We start from the raw sequence: 21,132 nt of genomic DNA, 5'->3' as shown, positions 1-21,132 counted from the left end.
CCGGGATCCAGGTCCTCTCCTCTGGACCATATCCCTCCCAATCAACGAGGTACTGGAGACCCCTACCCCTTCGCCTAGAGCGGAGCAGCCGCCGGACGGTGAAGACAGGACCGCCATCTACGAGGCGCGGAGGAGGTGGCGCCGGAGCTGCAGGGACCAGGGGACTTTCATGGACCGGCTTGACCTTGGAGACGTGGAAGGTGGGGTGGACCCGCATGGAAGCGGGCAACTGAAGTCGGACCGCCGTTGGACTGATGACTTTCTGCACAGGAAAAGGACCAATGAAGCGAGGGGGCCAGCTTTCGTGATACAACCCGCAGCGGCAGATCCCGGGCAGACAGCCAGACCTTCTGACCAACCCGGTAAGTAGGTGCTGGGGTCCTCCGTCGGTTGGCACCGACGGCGTAGCTGGTTCCAGACTTCAGGAGCACAGTGCGAGCCTGGGCCCAAGTGCGGCGGCAGCGGCGGGCATACGCAAGAGCAGACGGACAGGTGGCATCCGCCTCCTGGCTGGCAAACAGTGGAGGTTGATACCCGTAGACACACTGAAAGGGGGGAGAGCCCGGTGGAGGAACTGGTGAGTGAATTATGGGCATATTCCACCCAGAGCAGGTGTTGAGCCCAGGCCCGGGGATTTTGGGAAGCCACACACCTCAGTGCCTTCTCCAGCTCCTGGTTCATGCGTTCAGTCTGGCCGTTTGACTGCGGGTGGAATCCAGACGATAGGCTGGCGGTGGCCCCAAGGAGATGACAGAACTCCTTCCAAAAGGTTGCTGAGAATTGCGGGCCCCGGTCTGACACTATATCCTGGGGTAGGCCATGGATACGAAACACATGTTCCAGGACCACCTGGGAGGTCTCTTTAGCAGAGGGTAGTTTGGGAAGGGGGCACGAAGTGGGTCATCTTACTAAAGCGGTCAACAATGGTAAGGATGACTGTGTGTCCGTCAGAGGGCGGAAGGCCCGTAACAAAGTCCAGTGAAACGTGGGACCAGGGCCTCTTGGGTATGAGTAGGGGTTGCAGCAACCCAGCAGGAGGCTGGTTGGGAGTCTTGTTTCAGTTACAAGTGGGACAAGCTCGGATGAATTCTCGGACATCCCGTCTCATCCCCCGCCACCAGAACCGCTGGCGGACCAGATGAAGGGTGCGAGTGATGCCGGGATGACAGGCCAGACGGGATTCGTGCCCCCACTGAATCACAGGTGACCTGAGATTTGCTGGAACAAACAGACGGTTGGGGGCGCTGGTGCTTGGACCTGGCTGGTCCCGAAGAGCCTCCATGACCTGCTTCTCGATCTCCCAGGTGAGGGCCGCTACGACCAAGTGGCTGGGAAGAATGGGAGCTGTCATGGCGGTGGTCTCGTCCTTCTGAAACATCCGGGAAAGAGCATCAGGTTTGATGTTGCGAGATCCCGGGCGGTAGGAGAGCGTGAAATTGAAGCGCGTAAAGAACAGAGACCACCGCTGTTGACGGGAGTTCAGCCTCCTGGCTGTTTGGATATACTCCAGGTTCTTGTGGTCTGTCCACACTACGAATGGTTCCTTTGACCCCTCTAACCAGTGCCGCCATTCTTCAAGGGCGAGCTTGACAGCCAACAGCTCGCGGTTCCCAATGTCGTAGTTGCATTCGGCAGGGGTTAGCCGACGGGAGTAGAAGGCACAGGGGTGCATCTTGCCATCCTCAGCTGCTCTTTGAGAAAGCACTGCACCCACTCCCACGTCCGAAGCATCTACCTCCACCACAAACTGCCTTGCTGCATCTGGCATCTGGAGGATGGGAGCAGAAGTGAAACATGTCTTGAGGATATTGAAGGCCTTATCAGCAGCTGATGTCCATTGGTACGGTTGTTTAGTGCTGGTTAGCGCCGTGAGGGGTGCAGCCACTGTGCTATAGTTTCTGATGAATCTCCTATAAAAGTTGGCAAAGCCCAGGAACTGTTGCAACTTCTTCCGAGACTCAGGAACTGGCCAGGAAGTGACAGCCGACACCTTCGTGAGATCCATCTGAATGCTGCCCTCGGTCACCACATACCCCAGGAATGAAACGGTCTTGGCATGGAACTCGCACTTCTCTGCCTTCACGAAAAGAGAGTTCTCCAGCAGGCGGCGCAGGACCAACCGGACGTGGTGCGTGTGTTCTGACAGAGTCTTTGAGAATATTAAAATATCGTCAAGGTACACAAATACGAATGTATTTAGCATGTCCCTGAGGATATCATTCACTAGGGCTTGAAAAACTGCTGGGGCATTGGTGAGGCCGAAGGGCATGACGAGATATTCATAGTGGCCGGTTGGTGTGTTGAACGCTGTCTTCCATTCGTCTCCCTCCCTCATCCGCACCAGATGGTAGGCATTGCGAAGGTCCAGCTTAGTGAATACAGTGGCTCCCTGCAGCAGTTCGAAGGCAGACGAAAGTAAGGGCAGTGGGTAGCGATTCTTAACCGTGATGTCGTTCAGACCCCGGTAATCTATGCATGGACGAAGAGAACCGTCCTTCTTGCCGACAAAGAAGAATCCCGCTCCTGCGGGGGAAGACGACGGTCTAATTATCCCGGAGGCAAGAGAGTCATTAATGTAGTCCTCCATGGCCTTTCTTTCCGGGGCTGACAGTGAATACAGACGACCCTTGGGAGGTGCTGTGCCAGGCAGGAGATCAATCGCGCAGTCATAGGGTCTGTGTGGGGGTAGAGATGTCGCCTTGGATTTGTTGAACACCTCTTTCAGGCTGTGGTAACAGGCCGGAACATTGGATATGTCGGAGGTAGCGCTAGATCCCTCCCGGTGAACGGGCAGGGTGGCCCCCCTTAAACAGGTCTGGTGACAACTCCTTCCCCACTCACGGACTGTTCCTGTCTCCCAGTCGATGTGGGGGTTGTGCTGACGGAGCCACGGGTATCCAAGAATGAGTGGTTGGCCAGGTGAGTGTAGGAGGTGAAACTGGATGGACTCCTGGTGGTTTCCTGACAGCAGGATTGTCACAGGGGCGGAGATATGAGTGACAGTGCCAAGATGATGCCCATCCAGGGCTCGTGCAGGAATGGGTTGTGTCAGTTGATGATGGTTCACGCCCAGTTGCTGTGCAAGCTCAGGGTCCATGATGTTTGCTTCGGCCCGGAATCCACAAGGGCGGCCAATGTATGAGTCTTGTCAGAAAGCTGAAGGCGGAGATGAAGCAGGGTCTTTCGGATGGAGGGAGACTGAAGGCTTGTTGAGCTCACCCGGATCTCCCCTACACCTGGTGAGCTGCGGCTTTGCCGGACAAGTAGCGACACGGTGATTCTCGCCACCACAGTAGAGGCAAAGGTTGGAGCTTAGACGGCGCCGACGCTCCTCGGGAGTCAGAGAGGCACGGCCAATCTCCATGGGCTCAGGCTGATTGAGTTGGCTATGGGACTTGACAGGCAGGGGCTGGACAGAAGCGGTATCGACCCGAGTACGGATGGCAGGTTGACTGAGACGGCCCTTCTCCCTCCTCCGGGTCTGTATACGGCGGTCAATGCGAACGGCAAGGTCAATGGCGGCATCAAGCGTTGAGGGCGGGTCATGGGAAACAAGCTCGTCCTTGATATAGTCCGCCAGGCTATGGAGGAAGGCTTGCACCAGTGCCTCTGGGTTAAACGAGCTTTGACTGGCCAGGGTACGAAAGTCAATGGAGAAGTCTGCCACTGTCCGATTGCCCTGACGGATGGTGAGCAGAGCTTGTGACGCTTCGGCTGTTGGCGAGCCTAGGTCAAAGACCTTTAACATCTCCTCCTCAAAGGCACTGAAGGAGGCACAGGCTGGGGTTTGCCGGTCGAATTCCGCCGTTCCCCACAACCGAGCTCGACCGGTGAGATGTGTGATGACATACCCCACCTTGGCTCCCTCTGTTGAGAAAGTCCTGGGCTGTAGTGCAAACTGGATTCGGCAGCTGCTCAAGAATGGTCTTACTTGCTTCTGGTTGCCATCAAAACGTTCCGGGTTCCCAATCCTTGGTTCAGGAGCGTGGGGATCTGGTGGCAGCACTGCCGGGCCTGCAGCATTGGGACCTCCAGCGGAGGGATGAAGGAGTATCGGTGGTACAGGAACAAAAGGACCAGGGGGGTGCAGGTGGAGTAGCCGGGCTTGAGAGTAGTTGCAGGGCTTGGGCTAGCTGTTGTTGCTGCAGTTGGAACTGTTGTTGCTGCTGGTTGAATAGCTGGAGAAGGGAAGCGATGTCGCCAGCCATCCGATTTATGTCTCCCTCAGAGCGTTCCAGTCGCTGTAGGGCAGTCCTCTCTGGCTCTTCCTCCATCGTGGTCAGGGGAGTGCGCTGGGTCCATGATGGTCAGATCGTTCTGTCACGAACAGAAGAGGACCCAAGAGCGCAAGTTCAAATTCAGAGTTCTTTATTCAAGGTTACAGGCGGGAAGAGGAGTCCCAGGGGTGTCAGGGGTCTTTCAGGGCCCTCCTGTGGGTACCTGTGCTCCGGGGGTCACCAAATGTCCGGGGGTGTCCAGTCCAAGTGCTTAGTGTGTGTGTTCCCCAGTGATGGAGCGGCGTATCGGGCTGAGGGTGGTGAAACGTCTGGGCACGCTCATCTGGTGGTCGGAGACCTGGGGGAACACACACACACAACAGCAATATGAATGGCAGGCAGAAGTACAGATCAGGGCTGGGCAAATATCGTGGTGAGAGACAGAAGGCAGAAACGAGTTACCGGAGGGGCTGAAGATCGGAGAGTAGTCGAGGTCCAGAAGGCAGGTTGGGATAGACGGGGCAGTAGAACAAGGAGGCAGTCAAGAAAGGATCGGTATCACAAACAGGAGTCAGAGCGCAGACAGGCAGGTTACTGGTCCGGGTTTGAAGACGATCTGACAGGGCTTGGCTGAAAACCAGGGCTTGATATACTGGGAGAGGTAGTGGGGAAATGCAGTTCAGCTGGCAGAGTAATTAGAACAGAGTGAGGCAAGGTGGAGCTAGTTAGGCTGAGTAGAGAGAGGGAGGTGAGCAGAGTGGAAGATAATTGAATGCAATTAATGTTGCTACCAGGGAGAGAGAGTGCTCATGACAAGCTGGGGAGTTTTTGAATCGTTCAGCAGAGTTTCCTCTTGATTGCTAGCAATAGCATACATTCTTTGTTTAACAGTGTTATCTGACAAAGGTATTGATGTGAGTTTCTGTGCCTCTGCCTCCCCACATATTATTTTCACCATATAATTTGCGGCCGGTAATATCAAAGTCTCTGCAATAGTGTGTGGTTTCATAGCATAGTGGGCCTAGCCATTTACCGTGGGAATGATTCATTTACATTTTTACATTTTAGTCATTTAGCAGACACTCTTATCCAGAGCGACTTACAGTTAGTGAGTGCATTCATTATCCATGCTCTACCAACTGAGCTACATCCCTGCCGGCCATTCCCTCCCCTACCCTAGATGACGCTGGCCCAATTGTGCGCCGCCCCATGGGTCTCCCGGTCGCGGCCGGCTACGACAGAGCTTGGATTCGAACCAGGATCTCTAGTGGCACAGCTAGCACTGCGATGCAGTGCCTTAGACCACTGTGCCACTCAAGTGCAACGGTCAAGTGCGGCCTTTTCCCATAATCTAAGGGCGCTCTCAGGTTGAATTGTATCTTTTAGATTTGAATAATTGTCATTTCGATTTTTAAGGTTAACCACATTACAATGAAACAACATTATATTGCTGGATTCAAACATGCAACCTTTGGCACCAGAGAAAAATGCTCACCCCCATCCCAGTCCACAACACCCTAGCAAAACTGAAACCTACTTGAAGCTAGCAGTGCTCACTGTTGCCCCCTAGTGGCCAGTTTCCCTGTCATTTCCCGACGTCCTCAGACATGGAAGGACGTCGAATACTGACTTGTATCACGGGCTGCCTGGCTCCCTACAGATAATGCACTAAATGTCAATTCAACAGGAAGTCCATCCCAGCACTTATTAGAGAAATGTTAGACAGACAGGTGCATAGGCTGCTGTACAATTCTAATGAATACTTTTTCACAATATTATTATATTTGGTGCTTTGGTGCTTGGTTTGTGCGATTGTGCGAACACATGTTTTCTATCTCTCTCTGCCGTTACAGCTGCCTGCAATGCACTATGGGTAAAAAGGGACTGTTGATCAATGTTCCCTCAAAAAACATTTTGCCACTGAGCAGATTTCAGGTCTGCTGAGCGCAAACTTGAACATTGTGAAGATTCTGTGCAACGTCTGGCGCGCTGTGAACACTGAGGTTGTACCCGCTTTAAGTTACAGTTTTAACAGTGGTCAAGTAGGCTACTGTGGCTATTTGATCATAATGTAGGCCTACCAGAGTGGCCTTTTTATTTTTATTTTTTATTTCACCTTTATTTAACCAGGTAAACCAGTTGAGAACAAGTTCTCATTTACAACTGCGACCTGGCCAAGATAAAGCAAAGCAGTGCGATAAAAACAACAACACAGAGTTACATATGGGGTAAAACAAAACAAAGTCAAAAATACAACAGAAATACATATAATATACAGTGTGCAAATTTAGCAAGTTATGGAGGTAAGGCAATAAAATAGGCTATAGTGCAAAATAATTACAATTAGTATTAACACTGGAATGATAGATGTGCAAGAGATGATGTGCAAATAGAGATACTGGGGTACAAATGAGCAAAATAAATAACAATATAGGGATGAGGTAGTTGGGCGGGCTAATTTCAGATGGGCTGTGTACAGGTGCAGTGATCGGTAAGGTGCTCTGACAACTGATGCTTAAAGTTAGTGAGGGAGATAAGTGTCTCCAGCTTCAGAGATTTTTGCAATTTGTTCCAGTCATTGGCAGCAGAGAACTGGAAGGAATTGCGGCCAAAGGAGGTGTTGGCTTTGGGGATGACCAGTGAGATATACCCGCTGGAGCGCAGACTACGGGTGGGTGTTGCTATGGTGACCAATGAGCTAAGATAAGGCGGGATTTGCCTAGCAGTGATTTATAGATGGCCTGGAGCCAGTGGGTTTGGCGACGAATATGTAGTGAGGACCAGCCAACAAGAGCGTACAGGTCACAGTGGTGGGTATTATATGGGGCTTTGGAGACAAAACGGATGGCACTGTGATAGACTACATCCAATTTGCTGAGTAGAGTGTTGGAGGCTATTTTGTAAATGACATCGCCGAAGTCAAGGATCGGTAGGATAGTCAGTTTTACGAGGGCATGTTTGGCAGCATGGGTGAAGGAGGCTTTGTTGCGAAATAGGAAACCGATTCTAGATTTAACTTTGGATTGGAGATTCTTAATGTGAGTCTGGAAGGAGAGTTTACAGTCTAACCAGACACCTAGATATTTGTAGTTGTCCACATACTCTAGGTCAGACCCGTCGAGAGTAGTGATTCTAGTCGGGTGGGCGGGTGCAAGCAGCGTTCGGTTGAAGAGCATGCATTTAGTTTTACTAGTGTTTAAGAGCAGTTGGAGGCTACTGAAGGAGTGTTGTATGGAATTGAAGCTCGTTTGGAGGTTTGTTAACACAGTGTCCAATGAAGGGCCAGATGTATACAAAATGGTGTCGTCTGCGTAGAGGTGGATCTGAGAGTCACCAGCAGCAAGAGCGACGTCATTGATATACAGAGAGAAAAGAGTCGGCCCAAGAATTGAACCCTGTGGCACCCCATAGAGACTGCCATAGGTCCAGACAACAGGCCCTCCGATTTGACACATTGAACTCTATCTGAGAAGTAGTTGGTGAACCAGGCGAGGCAGTCATTTGAGAAACCAAGGCTATTTAGTCTGCCAATAAGAATGCGGTGGTTGACAGAGTCGAAATCCTTGGCCAGGTCAATGAAAACGGCTGCACAGTACTGTCTATTATCGATCGCGGTTATAATATCGTTTAGGACCTTGAGCGTGGCTGAAGTGCACCCATGACCAGCTCGGAAACCGGATTGCATAGCGGAGAAGGTACGGTGGGATTCGAAATGGTCGGTGATCTGTTTGTTGACTTGGCTTTCAAAAACTTTTGAAAGGCAGGGCAGGATGGATATGGGTCTGTAACAGTTTGGATCTAGAGTGTCACCCCCTTTGAAGAGGGGGATGACCGCGGCAGCTTTCCAATCTCTGGGGATCTCAGACGTTACGAAAGAGAGGTTGAACAGGCTAGTAATAGGGGTTGCGACAATTTCGGCGGCTAGTTTTAGAAAGAAAGGGTCCAGATTGTCTAGCCCAGATGATTTGTAGGGGTCCAGATTTTGCAGCTCTTTTAGAACATCAGCTGTCTGGATTTGTGTGAAGGAGAAGCGGGGGGGGCATGGGCAAGTTGCAGCGGAGGGTGCAGAGCTGGTGGCCGGGGTAGTGGTAGCCAGGTGGAAAGCATGGCCAGCCGTAGCAAAATGCTTGTTGAAATTCTCGATTATTGTAGATTTATCGGTGGTGATAGTGTTTCCTAGCCTCAGTGCAGTGGGCAGCTGGGAGGAAGTGCTCTTATTTTCCATGGACTTTACAGTGTCCCAAAACTTTTGGAGTTAGTGCTACAGGATGCAAATTTCTGTTTGAAAAAGTTAGCCTTTGCTTTCCTAACTGCTTGTGTATATTGGTTCCTAACTTCCCTGAAAAGTTGCATATCGCGGGGGCTATTTGATGCTAATGCAGTACGCCACAGGATGTTTTTGTGCTGGTCAAGGGCAGTCAAGTCTGAGGAGAACCAGGGGCTATATCTGTTCTTAGTTCTGTATTTTTTGAATGGGGCATGTCTATTTAAGATTGAGAGGAAATTACTTTTAAAGAACAACCAGGCATCCTCTACTGACGGAATGAGATCTATATCCATCCAGGATACCTGGGCCAGGTCAATTAGGAAGGCCTGCTCGCTGAAGTGTTTTTGGGAGCGTTTGACAGTGATGAGGGGTGGTCGTTTGACCGCGGACCCATTACGGACGCAGGCAATAAGGCAGTGATCGCTGAGATCCTGGTTGAAGACAGCGGAGGTGTATTTAGAGGGTAAGTTAGTCAGGATGATATCTATGAGGGTACCCATGTTTACGTATTTAGGGTTGTACCTGGTAGGTTCGTTGATAATTTGTGTGAGATTGAGGGCATCTAGTTTAGATTGTAGGATGGCCGGGGTGTTAAGCATATCCCAATTTAGGTCACCAAGCAGTACGAACTCTGAGGATAGATGGGGGGCAATCAATTCACATATGGTGTCCAGGGCACAGCTGGGGGCTGTGGGGGGTCTGTAGCAAGCGGCAACAGTGAGAGATTTATTTCTGGAAAGGTGGATTTTTAGAAGTAGAAGCTCAAACTGTTTGGGCACAGACCTGGATAGTATGATATAGCTCTGCAGGCTATCTCTACAGTAGATTGCAACTCCACCCCCTTTGGCAGTTCTATCTAGATGGAAAATGTTATAGTTGGGGATGGAAATTTCAGAATTTTTGGTGGCCTTCCTAAGCCAGGATTCAGACACTGCTAGAACATCAGGGTTGGCGGAGTGTGCTAACGCAGTGAATAACTCAAACTTAGGAAGGAGGCTTCTGATATTTATGTGCAGAAAACCAAGACTTTTACGGTTACAGAAGTCAACAAATGATAGCTCCTGGGGAGTAGGAGTGATACTGGGGGCTGCAGGGCCTGGGTTAGCCTCTACATCACCAGAGGAACAGAGGAGGACTAGAATAAGGATACGACTAAAGGCTTTAAGAACTGGTCTTCTAGTGCGTTGGGTACATAGAATAAAGGGGGGCAGTTCTCCGGGCGTTGTAGAAAAGATTCAGGGCATTATGTACAGAAAAGGATATGGAAGGATATGAGTACAGTTCAGGTAACCCTAAGCGTTGGGTAACAATGAAAGAGATAACGTCATTGGAGGCATCGATTGAGCCGGTCTCGGCGTGTATGGGGGGAGGAACAAAGGAACTATATGAGGCAGTTTGAGAGGGACTAGGGGTTCTACAGTGAAATTGTATAATAATAACTAACCCAAACAGCAATAGGCAAGGCATACTTGACATGGGAGAGAGGCATAAAGCAGTCACAGGTGTTATTAGAGAGAGCTAAGACACAACTGGAAATAGCGATAACGTTTGGGCTAGGACTAAACAGAATAAACAGGACAGGGTACCGTGTAAAGGAACAGTCCAGCAGGCATCAGCTGTGCAGCTGAGTGATCATAAGGTCCAGTGAACAGCAATATGTGAGTCCGAGAGCAGTTCAAATTGGTGCTTCAGCACAGCTAGCAGGGAGCACAGTTGTAGTTTGCGTGAGCTAGCGGGCCGGGGCTGGCAGATGGATCTTCGTGGTCGTCGCAACGGGAAGCCTGTTGAAACCACATCAGACTATTTCGTCGGCAAACCAGTCGTGTTGGATCGGCGGGGCTCAGTGTCAACACTAGGAGGTCCCGTCCGGTTGACAGAGAGGTAGATAGCCGGGAGATGGGCCTGAGGCTAGCTCAAGGCTAACTGGTGCTTGCTATAGGGCAATGGTAATGGTAATCAGCCAACAACAGGTTGCAGCTAGCTAGCTGGTTGTGATGATCCGGCGCTAGGGTCCAGTGATTCCGGCAGAAAGTCCAATAAGCTCTGGGTCGATAGCACGCTGGGTCGATAGCACGCTGTGCAGACTGGCCGACGAATTGTCCAGGCTAGAGCTAGAGCTGGCTGGTGGATAGTGTAGGCCACGGACAGTGGTGAAGACGCTAACGTTGACTAATAGTAGGTAGCCATTCAGATTGCGGCTACACTCGTTTCAGCTTACGGTTCTTGATGGAAGTTATAAAGAAATAATAGAATCCTTTCCACGTTGGGTGAGGCGGGTTGCAGGAAAGTATATTTAGTTAAAGAATGAAAGTAAAAAATTGAGAAATATATACAAAATAGACAAAAAAAACAAGAAACGGGATATTTACACAGGACGAAGAAATAAAAGCGACCGCACTGCTACGCCATCTTGGCCTACCATTTAAAACAATAGCAAAAATGCATCCCATAACATTTTAACATGGAAATAGCTGTTCTATCATTCAGCCTACAGTAGCAGCCAATGTGTGGTTTTCAATGTAGGCCTACATTCCATGAGCCTTTTGAAAAAAACATGCAGGGTTTGACATTAACCTGTTTATTCACTTGTCCTTCAGACAAGGAGGTGACTGAAAATGTTGTGTTGTTTGATGCAAGAAACCACTTTACAAAATAAAAGTAATTATTATTCCCATACCATTATTACAGAGAATCAGACAAATTATGCTAACCTCTGCCTATTGGTTACTTAGCTTTTTGAAGCCTGTCTCAAAAGACAACACGGCCCCTTTAAGACAGAAAAAAAGCTCATTACCTGACTTCTTTTTCAAAGATGGCTAGAAATGCACAGGTTTTGTGCTCTTGTAGCTATAACTGGGCTAATAGCTCACTTACTAGCAAAGAATATGAACAAATGTGCACAACTGGCTACATACAGCTCTTGCTTTGATCTCAAAACAAGTGCATCTACTCACAACCACTCATGCTGTAAACACAGTCCAGTTCAAAGTGAATGGCACAGATCCATATATGGCAATGGTCTACTTGCATATAGGGATACTGCAGCTCTGATTGGTTATGGCACACCGGTCTGTGTAGAGTATGGGCCTGAGTCATGCCTGTCAATGCAACAGAATCCTACTCCAATGCGCTCTGCCTACAAGAAAATGGGTGTGTTGCATTGAAAGTGGCTAATATTGCATTGATTCGATCACAGTTCGCACAGTAGAGGGGAAACGTTGATAGTGTTAACTAAAGAGGAAAACTAGAGAGTTGAGTGAAGTTCAATCTCGTGCTTCTCTGCGCGGGGCTGATATTTATTCTGCACGGCAGTCCAAGGTGGAGCGGCCTAGAGGGAACATTGCTGTTGATCATTGTGTGTTTTTTTTTAGACCAATCGAAGTGATCCCATTTATTGTCCAATCATGAGGCTATCCTTGAGGAGATCTGAGGAAGGTTCTGGAAATATGAGATATGTACTATAGCCCAGCATGATACCACTGACTCACTCAGTGACTCTGTCTGCCTGAAAACCATCACACACACACACACACACACACACACACACACACACACACACACACACACACACACACACACACACACACACACACACACACACACACACACACACACACACACACAACACAGGTACACACACACACACATACACACATACACAAACGCACACACACCAGTGGAGGCTGCTGAGGGGAAAATGGCTCATAATAACGGCTGGAATGGAGTGAATGGAATGGTATAAAAAACATGGTTTTCATCTGTTTGATACCATTCCATTCACTCCATCCCATCCATTACACTCAATTCCATTCCATTATTTTGAGCTGTTCTCCCCTCAGCAGCCTCCACTGGCACACACACACACACACACTAGGTAATGTAAGATGGGTCTGTATAGGACCTCTTTGGCAACATACTAAGTAGATGGCACGTTGCCGACCAGTAATGGCCGAAGGACTACAGGGTCTCTGCACACTCCTGCATTTTCAGTGGGGTTGGAAAGGCATTGTGGAGTACTACATCATTTTAACACTCGTTAGAGAGGTGGTGTGAATGAGATTGAACATTATTGGTGGCTTTGTACTGTACATTATCATACACAAGGACATGTTGTGTTTTGAAGAGAGGTGACACACGCAAACGCGGGTACACACACACACACACACAGAGCTTCATTAAATTATCTACCTTGAAAAAATGTTTTTTAACTGTCTTGACCTTGTTTTCACCAGCCTTTATTAAACATGGAGGCAGGTATGGCATGGTAATATTCATGTACAGTACCATAATATGATATGGTCACTAAGTTTAATTGAGGGACATAAATATTCAGAGCCACTCAGAGTGAGAAATGTATATTTTATGAGTGACGGACTGGGGTAACATGGTATTTTCTCCTATGCACCTTATTTCTTTTGTAGTGCAATACTACCGACAGGGTTCTGGTCAAAAGTAGTGCACTTTAAAGGGAATAGAGTGCCATTTGAAATACCCAGTACCAGTTAAATAGGCCTAGGTTTTGGCTTTCACTACAGTAAATACCAAGAGGTTACCAACAATGTTACTAAACACACTCCTGTGTCATCTGGAGGCCCATGATCTGTTCATTGACTACCGATGAGGAGCATAGTTGCCCTGCCAGAACCCTTCAAAAGCTGATAATTGAGTTCTAGAATGAATTATATGTAATAAAGGAAGAGTTGAGATAATATTGTCTCCTCGTGAGATAATATTGTCTCCTCGTTTGATAATTGAGTTCTAGAATGAATTATATGTAATAAAAGGAAGAGTTGAGATAATATTGTCTCCTCGTTAGGGTTTCGGGAATTCCAGGAACTTTCAATGGATTCCCTGGTTTTCACGAAATCCCGGTTGGAGGTTTCCTGGAATCAGGAGGGACGAAGCAGGAAATCTATAATCCTCCAACCCTTGAATTATCAGGTTTTTGAGGGGTTCAGGCAGGGTCGGTTCCAGGCATAGGCAATATAAGCGGTCGCTTAGGCCCCCCCGGGGCTTCCGAACTCAGTCGGGGTCTCAACTTACTGTTGAGCGTTAGAATAGTAGAATACACAACGTGCAAGTTCGAAATTTGGTTGTGCATTAGCAGTTTTTCTGTTGTTTTGTCAGTCAAATGACAAATCACTCAATTAGCCATGTCAGCTAACCATTTTTAGATTGGTAAGTTAGTATTGCCAGTTATCTAAACTTGTAGTAATCGTGGCCAAATACCGACGTGCCCAGGGGCCCTGACCTCTAGGGGCTGCCAAAATGGGTAGAATTGCAATAAATGTGCTTTAAAACTGCAAAAAAATGTATCTCTGCCCAATGGCAAAATGAGTAGAATTGCATTCAATGTTTTATAAAATTGCACCATTTTTTCTGCGCTCCATGGCAAATTGTGGAGAACTCCAGAAAAGGTGCTTTAAAACTGCAAAAACATCTCTTTGCCCCAATGGCGAAAATAAAAGAATTACATGAAATTCGTTATGAAATGTCACCATTCTCTCTCCGCCCCATGGCATAACGTGTAGAACTGCAGAAAACTTTCTTTAAAACTGCAACATTTTCTCTACGCCCCTTGGCAAAATGTGTAGAATTGCAGGAAATAAACTTTAAAATGTACATTTTTCTCTCCGCCATCAAGAGGGGTGTCACGTTCGTTGAAGGACGGGACGGAGCAAGGCGCAGCGTGATATGCGTACATGTTTATTTTCTATTAAACACAACGACAACACAACCAACGAACCGTGAAGTCCAACATACCTTAACAAGATCCCACAATCCACTAGTGCCAATAGGCTGCCTAAGTATGGTCCCCAATCAGAGACAACGAACGACAGCTGCCTCTGATTGGGAACCACACCGGCCAACATAGAACCATACATACTAGATCAACAAACAATGACCAAACACAACAAGGAATATACACACCCTGACTCAACATATAAGCATCCCCTGAGTCAGGGCGTGACAAGGGGGCAACCAAATCTCACTTAGGCTAAAGCTGGCCCAGGGTTCTGCAACTACAAACAGTCCAGCAGAAGTTAGCTAGTCTATAATAATAACATATATATATTTTATATAGCGCTTTTCTTTATACAGATAATCTCAAAGACCCTTTAAGCAAAAAAAAAAAAAAAAAGTACATGTTGTTCTTGGTTCTTCAGCAGATCTTACACATGATTACCTTAGTGACAAAAATCACTCTGCTAGCTTCTTGCAAAACGCAAGTCATTTAAAGTATTTTTTAAGAAGTTTCAACTTTGAAATATTGAATTCAAAGAATCCTCTCCAATAACATCTGGCCCATGGCTCTAGAAAATGGGATCCGAGGCTGAAAATGGCAAAGTCATAATTCAATCTTTTAGAAACGGAATTCATTATTTAATTAAACCATCAGTTAAGGTCAGGTATTTCTCCAATATACCGTTTCCCTCTCAATATTTATCTCTCTCTCTCTCTCTCTCTCTCTCTCTATTTCTCTCTTTCCCTCTCTCTCTCTCTATTTCTCTCTCTCTCACACTATTTCTCTCTCTCTCTCTCTCTCACACTCTCTATTTCTCTCTCTCTTTCCCTCTCTCACTCTCTTTCTACCGTCTAAGTCTTTCCAGCTGAGTTATGATCTGTTCATTCCAAAATGTGCTCAAGTAAGGCATATGATTGAGTTGAATTGAGTAAAGGAAGGATAAAGGACTCACATTAAGGTTTAATCCTATCCCTCACACAGCAGGGGAGGCTATTCAACCACGGGCACAGAGAAAGGTGGAGAGAGATGGAGGAGAGACGAGTGCCAGACGATCTCAGACTAATCCTCAGCCTCTGCCTCGGACTGATAGAGAGAGAGCGAGACAGAGACTGAGCTTTAAAATATTCCAATTAACGTAGTGATATTTGAAAGTAGTACCAGGGTTTACTTCAATCCCTGAGGTTTAATGTTTTGAAAGTTATGAATCCGTGTCTAAGTGATACATCTTTGAAAAGGACAATCTAGGTAGTTTTTCAAGTGGTAAAGCCATCATGCTTGAATTGGTTGATGAATCAGCTGATGCAGTATAAGAACTGAAGTGGACTGTTGGTTAGCTTTTCTCTCAATCTAGAAACGGCATTTATCTCCAGTCCATCAGAGTTGTTCACCCTTGTAAATTTGCCATTTCTAACCGTTAGGGCCTACCTTTGTACTGTGATGCACTCTCTGACCAGTCCAGTCACAACACTAATTACTGTCCAATCAAGAATCTTAGATTCAATATAAGAATGATGCTAAATGGTACTGTGTTTTGTTATGAATCCCTCAACTCATTTCAAAACCATGGACACGTGCAGTGAGAGGAGTGGCAACACTGAAGAAGCCGTATCCTCCTGCCTTCCGCCATTTTGTTTAACTTTCTCTGTTCCGACCCCCCCACCGAGAATTCCTGTTAAAGCAATCCGAACATGACTAATTTATTCTAATTAAAAAACAAACACAAAACGAGCACAGCTCCAGTTCAATCTTTTGGCTATTTATGCACGGCTTCATTATGAAACTGTTTGTTTTCTGCATGTTTAATTTATATAAGGAAGGGGCTTTGAAATATCGGGCATGATTCACGCAAACACTGCCGGGTTTAGGGGATAAAGAGAAGATAAAAGCCTTTGTGTTTCTCTGTCTCTCTCTCTCTCTCTCTCTCTCTCTCACAAGAGCCATCAGACAAAATATAGCCTTGAACTTTTCAACTCTCTCAGTCACGGCTTGCTTGCACTTTTGAGGCATTGGAGATACTTAGATTTGTTTTAGAGAATGCCATGTCATTGTGATGCGTTTGGATCTTCATTTGGATCGCAATGTCTTTTTGTTTTTGTTCCCACTTTAAACAAACTACAACTTATAAATGCTTTATACAGAATACATCAAGTCTTCATAAGCACGACATACACTGAGTGTACAAAACATTATGAACACCTGCTCTTTCCGTGACATAGACTGACCAGGTGAATAGCTTATTGATGTCACTTGTTAAATCCACTTCAATCAGTGTAGATTAAGGGGAGGAGACCAGGTTAAAGGATGTTTAAGCCTTGAGACAATTGAGACATTGTGTATGTGTGCCATTCAGAGGGGGAACGTGGGCAATACATATAGAGGAATACCTTTAGTTGGGTGTGGAGAGATATATCACATTCTGCCTTACTGATAATAGGCTATGTGTGCATATGTTCATTCAGGAATTCTTCCTCAGGGATCTGGAAGATGCAGACAACAGCGAGGCGGCGAGGCCGATGTTTCAGCGAGAGACAGGGTTGGTTTTTTATGTCCTAGAGATTTACCCGGCGGCGGAATGGTGAGCCACCACCTGCACCTGTGGCAACTGCAGGGAGAGGAAGTGATGCGGTCAGGGACCAGACCCTCTGTGTAAGCCAGCTGCCACATTTCGCCCAACACTGCCTAGACAACGGATATTTTACGTTTGCACAGGCGGTATAGGGTTGACGTGTTGGCAGTGGCTGATGCAGCAGAGCCTGGAGACGACGCACGCCCCGGTAGTACCCAGAATTCTGCCTACACACAGTTTGTGACGTGGCAGCATGGTTCCCTTGGTGCAGGAAAGTGAGTTGTCATCCCCGGTTGCTGTGTTTGGAGAATCTGGGACTCTTTCCCTGATCCCCATTCACAGTACACTGGGTTCTACCCTGGGCGCTAGGATTCTCCAAGCGTGTGGCATGATGACATACTAGTGTTATGCCCAAAGAGTGTCCGTTGCCAGACACTTATTGGCATGACATTAGTATCATGTCACTTGCTGTGGACAGAACACAACCTCTCCCTCAGTTTGCATTCTCCTCACACAAACACCTGGCAGGTGCATCTTCAGGACATCAGAAACCTTCTTACTGGACACCATGTCATTATCATATCATCACCATGTAATTATCATATCATTAGCATGTCATTATCATATCATTAGCATGTTATTATCATATCATCGCCACGTCATTATCATATCACCATGCCATTATCATTTCATTATCATATCATTAGCGTGTTATTATCATATCATTAGCATGTTATTATCCAACATTATCATATCATGACCATGTCATTATCATATCATTACAATGTCATATCAGAGATTCTTAAGGTTGTTAGTTTACTTCTCACCCAAAAGTGTCATCACTGCACATTCTCCCGGCATAAAAGTTTAAATGGGAAAATGTCCGATTTTATTTATACATCTGAATGTGTGCTTGAATGAATTATAATTTTACATTAGTTTGTTTGCATATAAAGTTTTAAAAGCCCAATGTTACACATTTTAGACAACGTTTGTCTATATTGAAAATTGGTTACCGTTGACATAATTCTACAGTTGAAATGTCACCCTCAAAACAACAAATCAACACCAATGACTTGTGCCAGGTCTATGCAGGTAAAGGAGAACTTACTCCAAGCCTTGCTATTCAAGGAGACATGGGATGTCCAGTGAAATAAAACATAAGACAGTGAAATAAGACAAGAGGCGTGAAATGATTAGGTTATAGTACTGATATTCCAGAGGAGTTTTCAACTGGGATATAAAACACATAGCTACCCCTGGACAAATTAACTCCATGGACATATTTAAAGTGGTAATCAGCGAGTCGTCCATGACCCCAGGCTTCCCCCCCGCTTCTTGTGTTGTTTATATATACACAATCTAGGGTTGTGAGAGAGCGCATAGATGTGAGAGAGAGTGCTTGGGCATGAGGGAGTGCGCATGAGCGTGCGTGAGCGAGCTAGAAGGTAAACAGCAGAGCAGTCAGCTGCTAGCTAGTTGTAGATAAACAGTTGTGGCAGCAGGGACAACGTTTTTTTTTAGAAACGTTCTACTGAACAAGCATCATCATCGTTAGTATTGGATCTGGATCAACTCCACCCCAAAAGAGAAGTGAGAAAAAGAGGTTGGTGTCGGGTTTCGTTACAAATGAAATAACAAAAGAGCTGCATTCTGGGGGGGAGGGTCGCAGACGACTCGCTGATTCCGGCTTTAAGGAGTTGAGATTCAATGTGAACATGATCAAACTCAAGTTTACCCTTAGCTACCAAGAAAAACGGTTAACTGATAAATGGCTAAAACAGAATCTCAGAATATAACCAGATCAAAAACACCTATGATCCAGAACCTTGTGTCACTTGTCACCGAACAAGAAATAAAATATTTTGTGTGCCAGCCCAGACATAATATATCCCATAATACATAATATACATATATACACATAATATATATATATATATAGAGGCAGGTAGAGCTCCATGAACACATGGATGGGAGGATTAGAGGGGAAAGAGGACAACAATATATTTTAATAGAGCTGTGGCTGACAGGTGGTCCGGGTAAGACGTAGCAGCATTGGTGGATCAATGGATCTAGCGGTGTAAAGACCTCTATTGATTTAATCTAAACTAAGTGTTTAAAGGCCCACTGTCATCACATGATCACCCCATTCAAATGACCTCACATGTACACCACTGTTACGGATACAGGTATCCTGTGTCTTTGTGTTTTTCCTCTCCTTCTGCCCTAATCACAGGTGTCCTGTATGTTCCTGATTGGTGGTCGTTGGGGTGTCTGCTGATTGCTGAGGTGGACCAATCAGTGGACATTCCTCTGCATTGCACCACCTGTTTCTGGTTTTTCAATCACACATCCCATTGTTTAAAAGCCGGTCAGTTGTGTTTGTAGAGAAGAGGCTATTTTCCGTATGTGAGTATGGATACTGTGGTGTCCTGTGTACTCACTCATTTGCTGGTTACTCTGTTTGGTAACTTTGTTGTGTGTTTCTGGGAAAAGGGGGATTTAAGCAAGTTGCCCTTGGGCATACATTACCCGTAGGAAGAAAACTGTCTAAAAACACTAGTTAGACCTGAGCGGGCCACCCACTGTATTTTTGTATGATTAGCAGTAGCTTAGCGGTTCTTGAGGCAGGCAAGATCAGTTTAGGTTTTTTTACACTATTGTTTCATTTCTTGGGTCCTGCTCAGCCCTTTTTCCCAAACCTTTACCGTGTGTTCAAAAATAAACATTTTATGTTTGACAGTAGTTTATGGTTGTCGTGTAGTTTTTGTTCTCACTGTTCCATGTCACGATTCTAATTTGCATGAATTATGTTACGGGTCTCTTGTCCGTCCACCCTAGACGTTTAAAGCCACGGGGTTCGTAACAACCACCGACCACAATCTAAATCAAAATAAGGTTCAGGTGTGCAGCAAGGGGTTTGCGGAGGGGGATGATCTGCTCTGTGTTGTTTCAATAGGCTAGAATCACCTTGTCACTCTTATTGTCTTCTAAACCAATGATTCCTTTGCAAGTTGGTGATGTCACTTTTTTTGTGAAGAGCCTTTTAGGGAGGAGCTGCTGGGGTGATCATGTGATGACGGTGGGCCTTTAATGAAGTCATGTACTCTCAAAAGTAAGGCCATGTTGACAGAGCAAACTAAACCCTATGGTCTGGCACTGTAGGCCGTCTGCACAGCATCAGATCAACGCACATTTCATCCCCATTCCTTCACTATGCCCAGCCAGCCATAGAGCTGAAGCTGTCCATGTCTATGATCCTGTCATCAGTCTCTGTGTGGCCTGGTACATGGAGAAAGTACTGCATCAGTTTTGGGGTTGGGACTGGGAGGCAGGCAGGGAGGGAGGTCTCCCCCGTAGTTGCTTGATAGTGGAGGCTTCAGAGGGGTCTTTAGAGAGGTCGAGCCCTCCTGTAGCTCATTTGGTAGAGCGTGGCGCTTGCAATGCCAGGGTTGTGGGTTCGATTCCCCACGAGGGGCCAGTATGAAAAATGTATGCACTCACTAACTGTAAGTCGCTCTGGATAAGAGCGTCTGCTAAATGACTAAAATGTAAAAATGTCCAGCAGCAGGGGTCTTGGTCCATCAGGGCCTTTACTGTTAATCTAGATATGTATTCTAACAGAAAAAATTCCAACTGAAAATATAATTGTTACTATGAGGGGCAAATAAATATGTAGTGCAAAAACTAAATGAAACTGCTTCTTTCAAATTCTTTCATTGTAATGTACTTGGTGTAAAACGGTTTGTATGTATGTGGGTCGTTACCTGGTTTTCTCACAGGGTTGCTGAGCTGTTGGAGGTTTCTGGAGCTCCGGCATGGTCTCCAGGTTCACCCAACGCTAGGGGGGGAGGGAAAGATTAAGGAATGTGGAGGTTTAGTGTCCCGATACCTTGAAATTATAAAAATACAACTATCTATTGACTGCATAGGTATCATCTCCTACAGGCTTCGTTATAACTCAATGAGGTCTGACACAATTCTACCTGATATTCTGCCTTCAGTTTTTTACTTACCTAGGCCTCTTCTCACTTTTGATTCCAAATCAAATACAATTTTATTGGCCACATGCGCGGAATACAACAGGTGCAGACATTACAGTGAAATGCTTACTTACAGCCCTTAACCAACAGTCCATTTATTTTTAACAAAAAAGTACAAATAAAACAACAACAAAAAAAGTGTTGAGAAAAAAAGAGCAGAAGTAAAATAAAATAACAGTAGGGAGGCTATATATACAGGGGGGTACCGGTGCAGAGTCAATGTGCGGGGGCACCGGCTAGTTGAGGTAGTTGAAGTAATATGTACATGTGGGTAGAGTTAAAGTGACTATGCA

The sequence above is a fragment of the Coregonus clupeaformis genome, chromosome 21, assembly GCF_020615455.1.
Source record: "Coregonus clupeaformis isolate EN_2021a chromosome 21, ASM2061545v1, whole genome shotgun sequence".
Taxonomy (NCBI): domain Eukaryota; kingdom Metazoa; phylum Chordata; class Actinopteri; order Salmoniformes; family Salmonidae; genus Coregonus; species Coregonus clupeaformis.
This window is presented reverse-complemented; position numbering follows the sequence as displayed.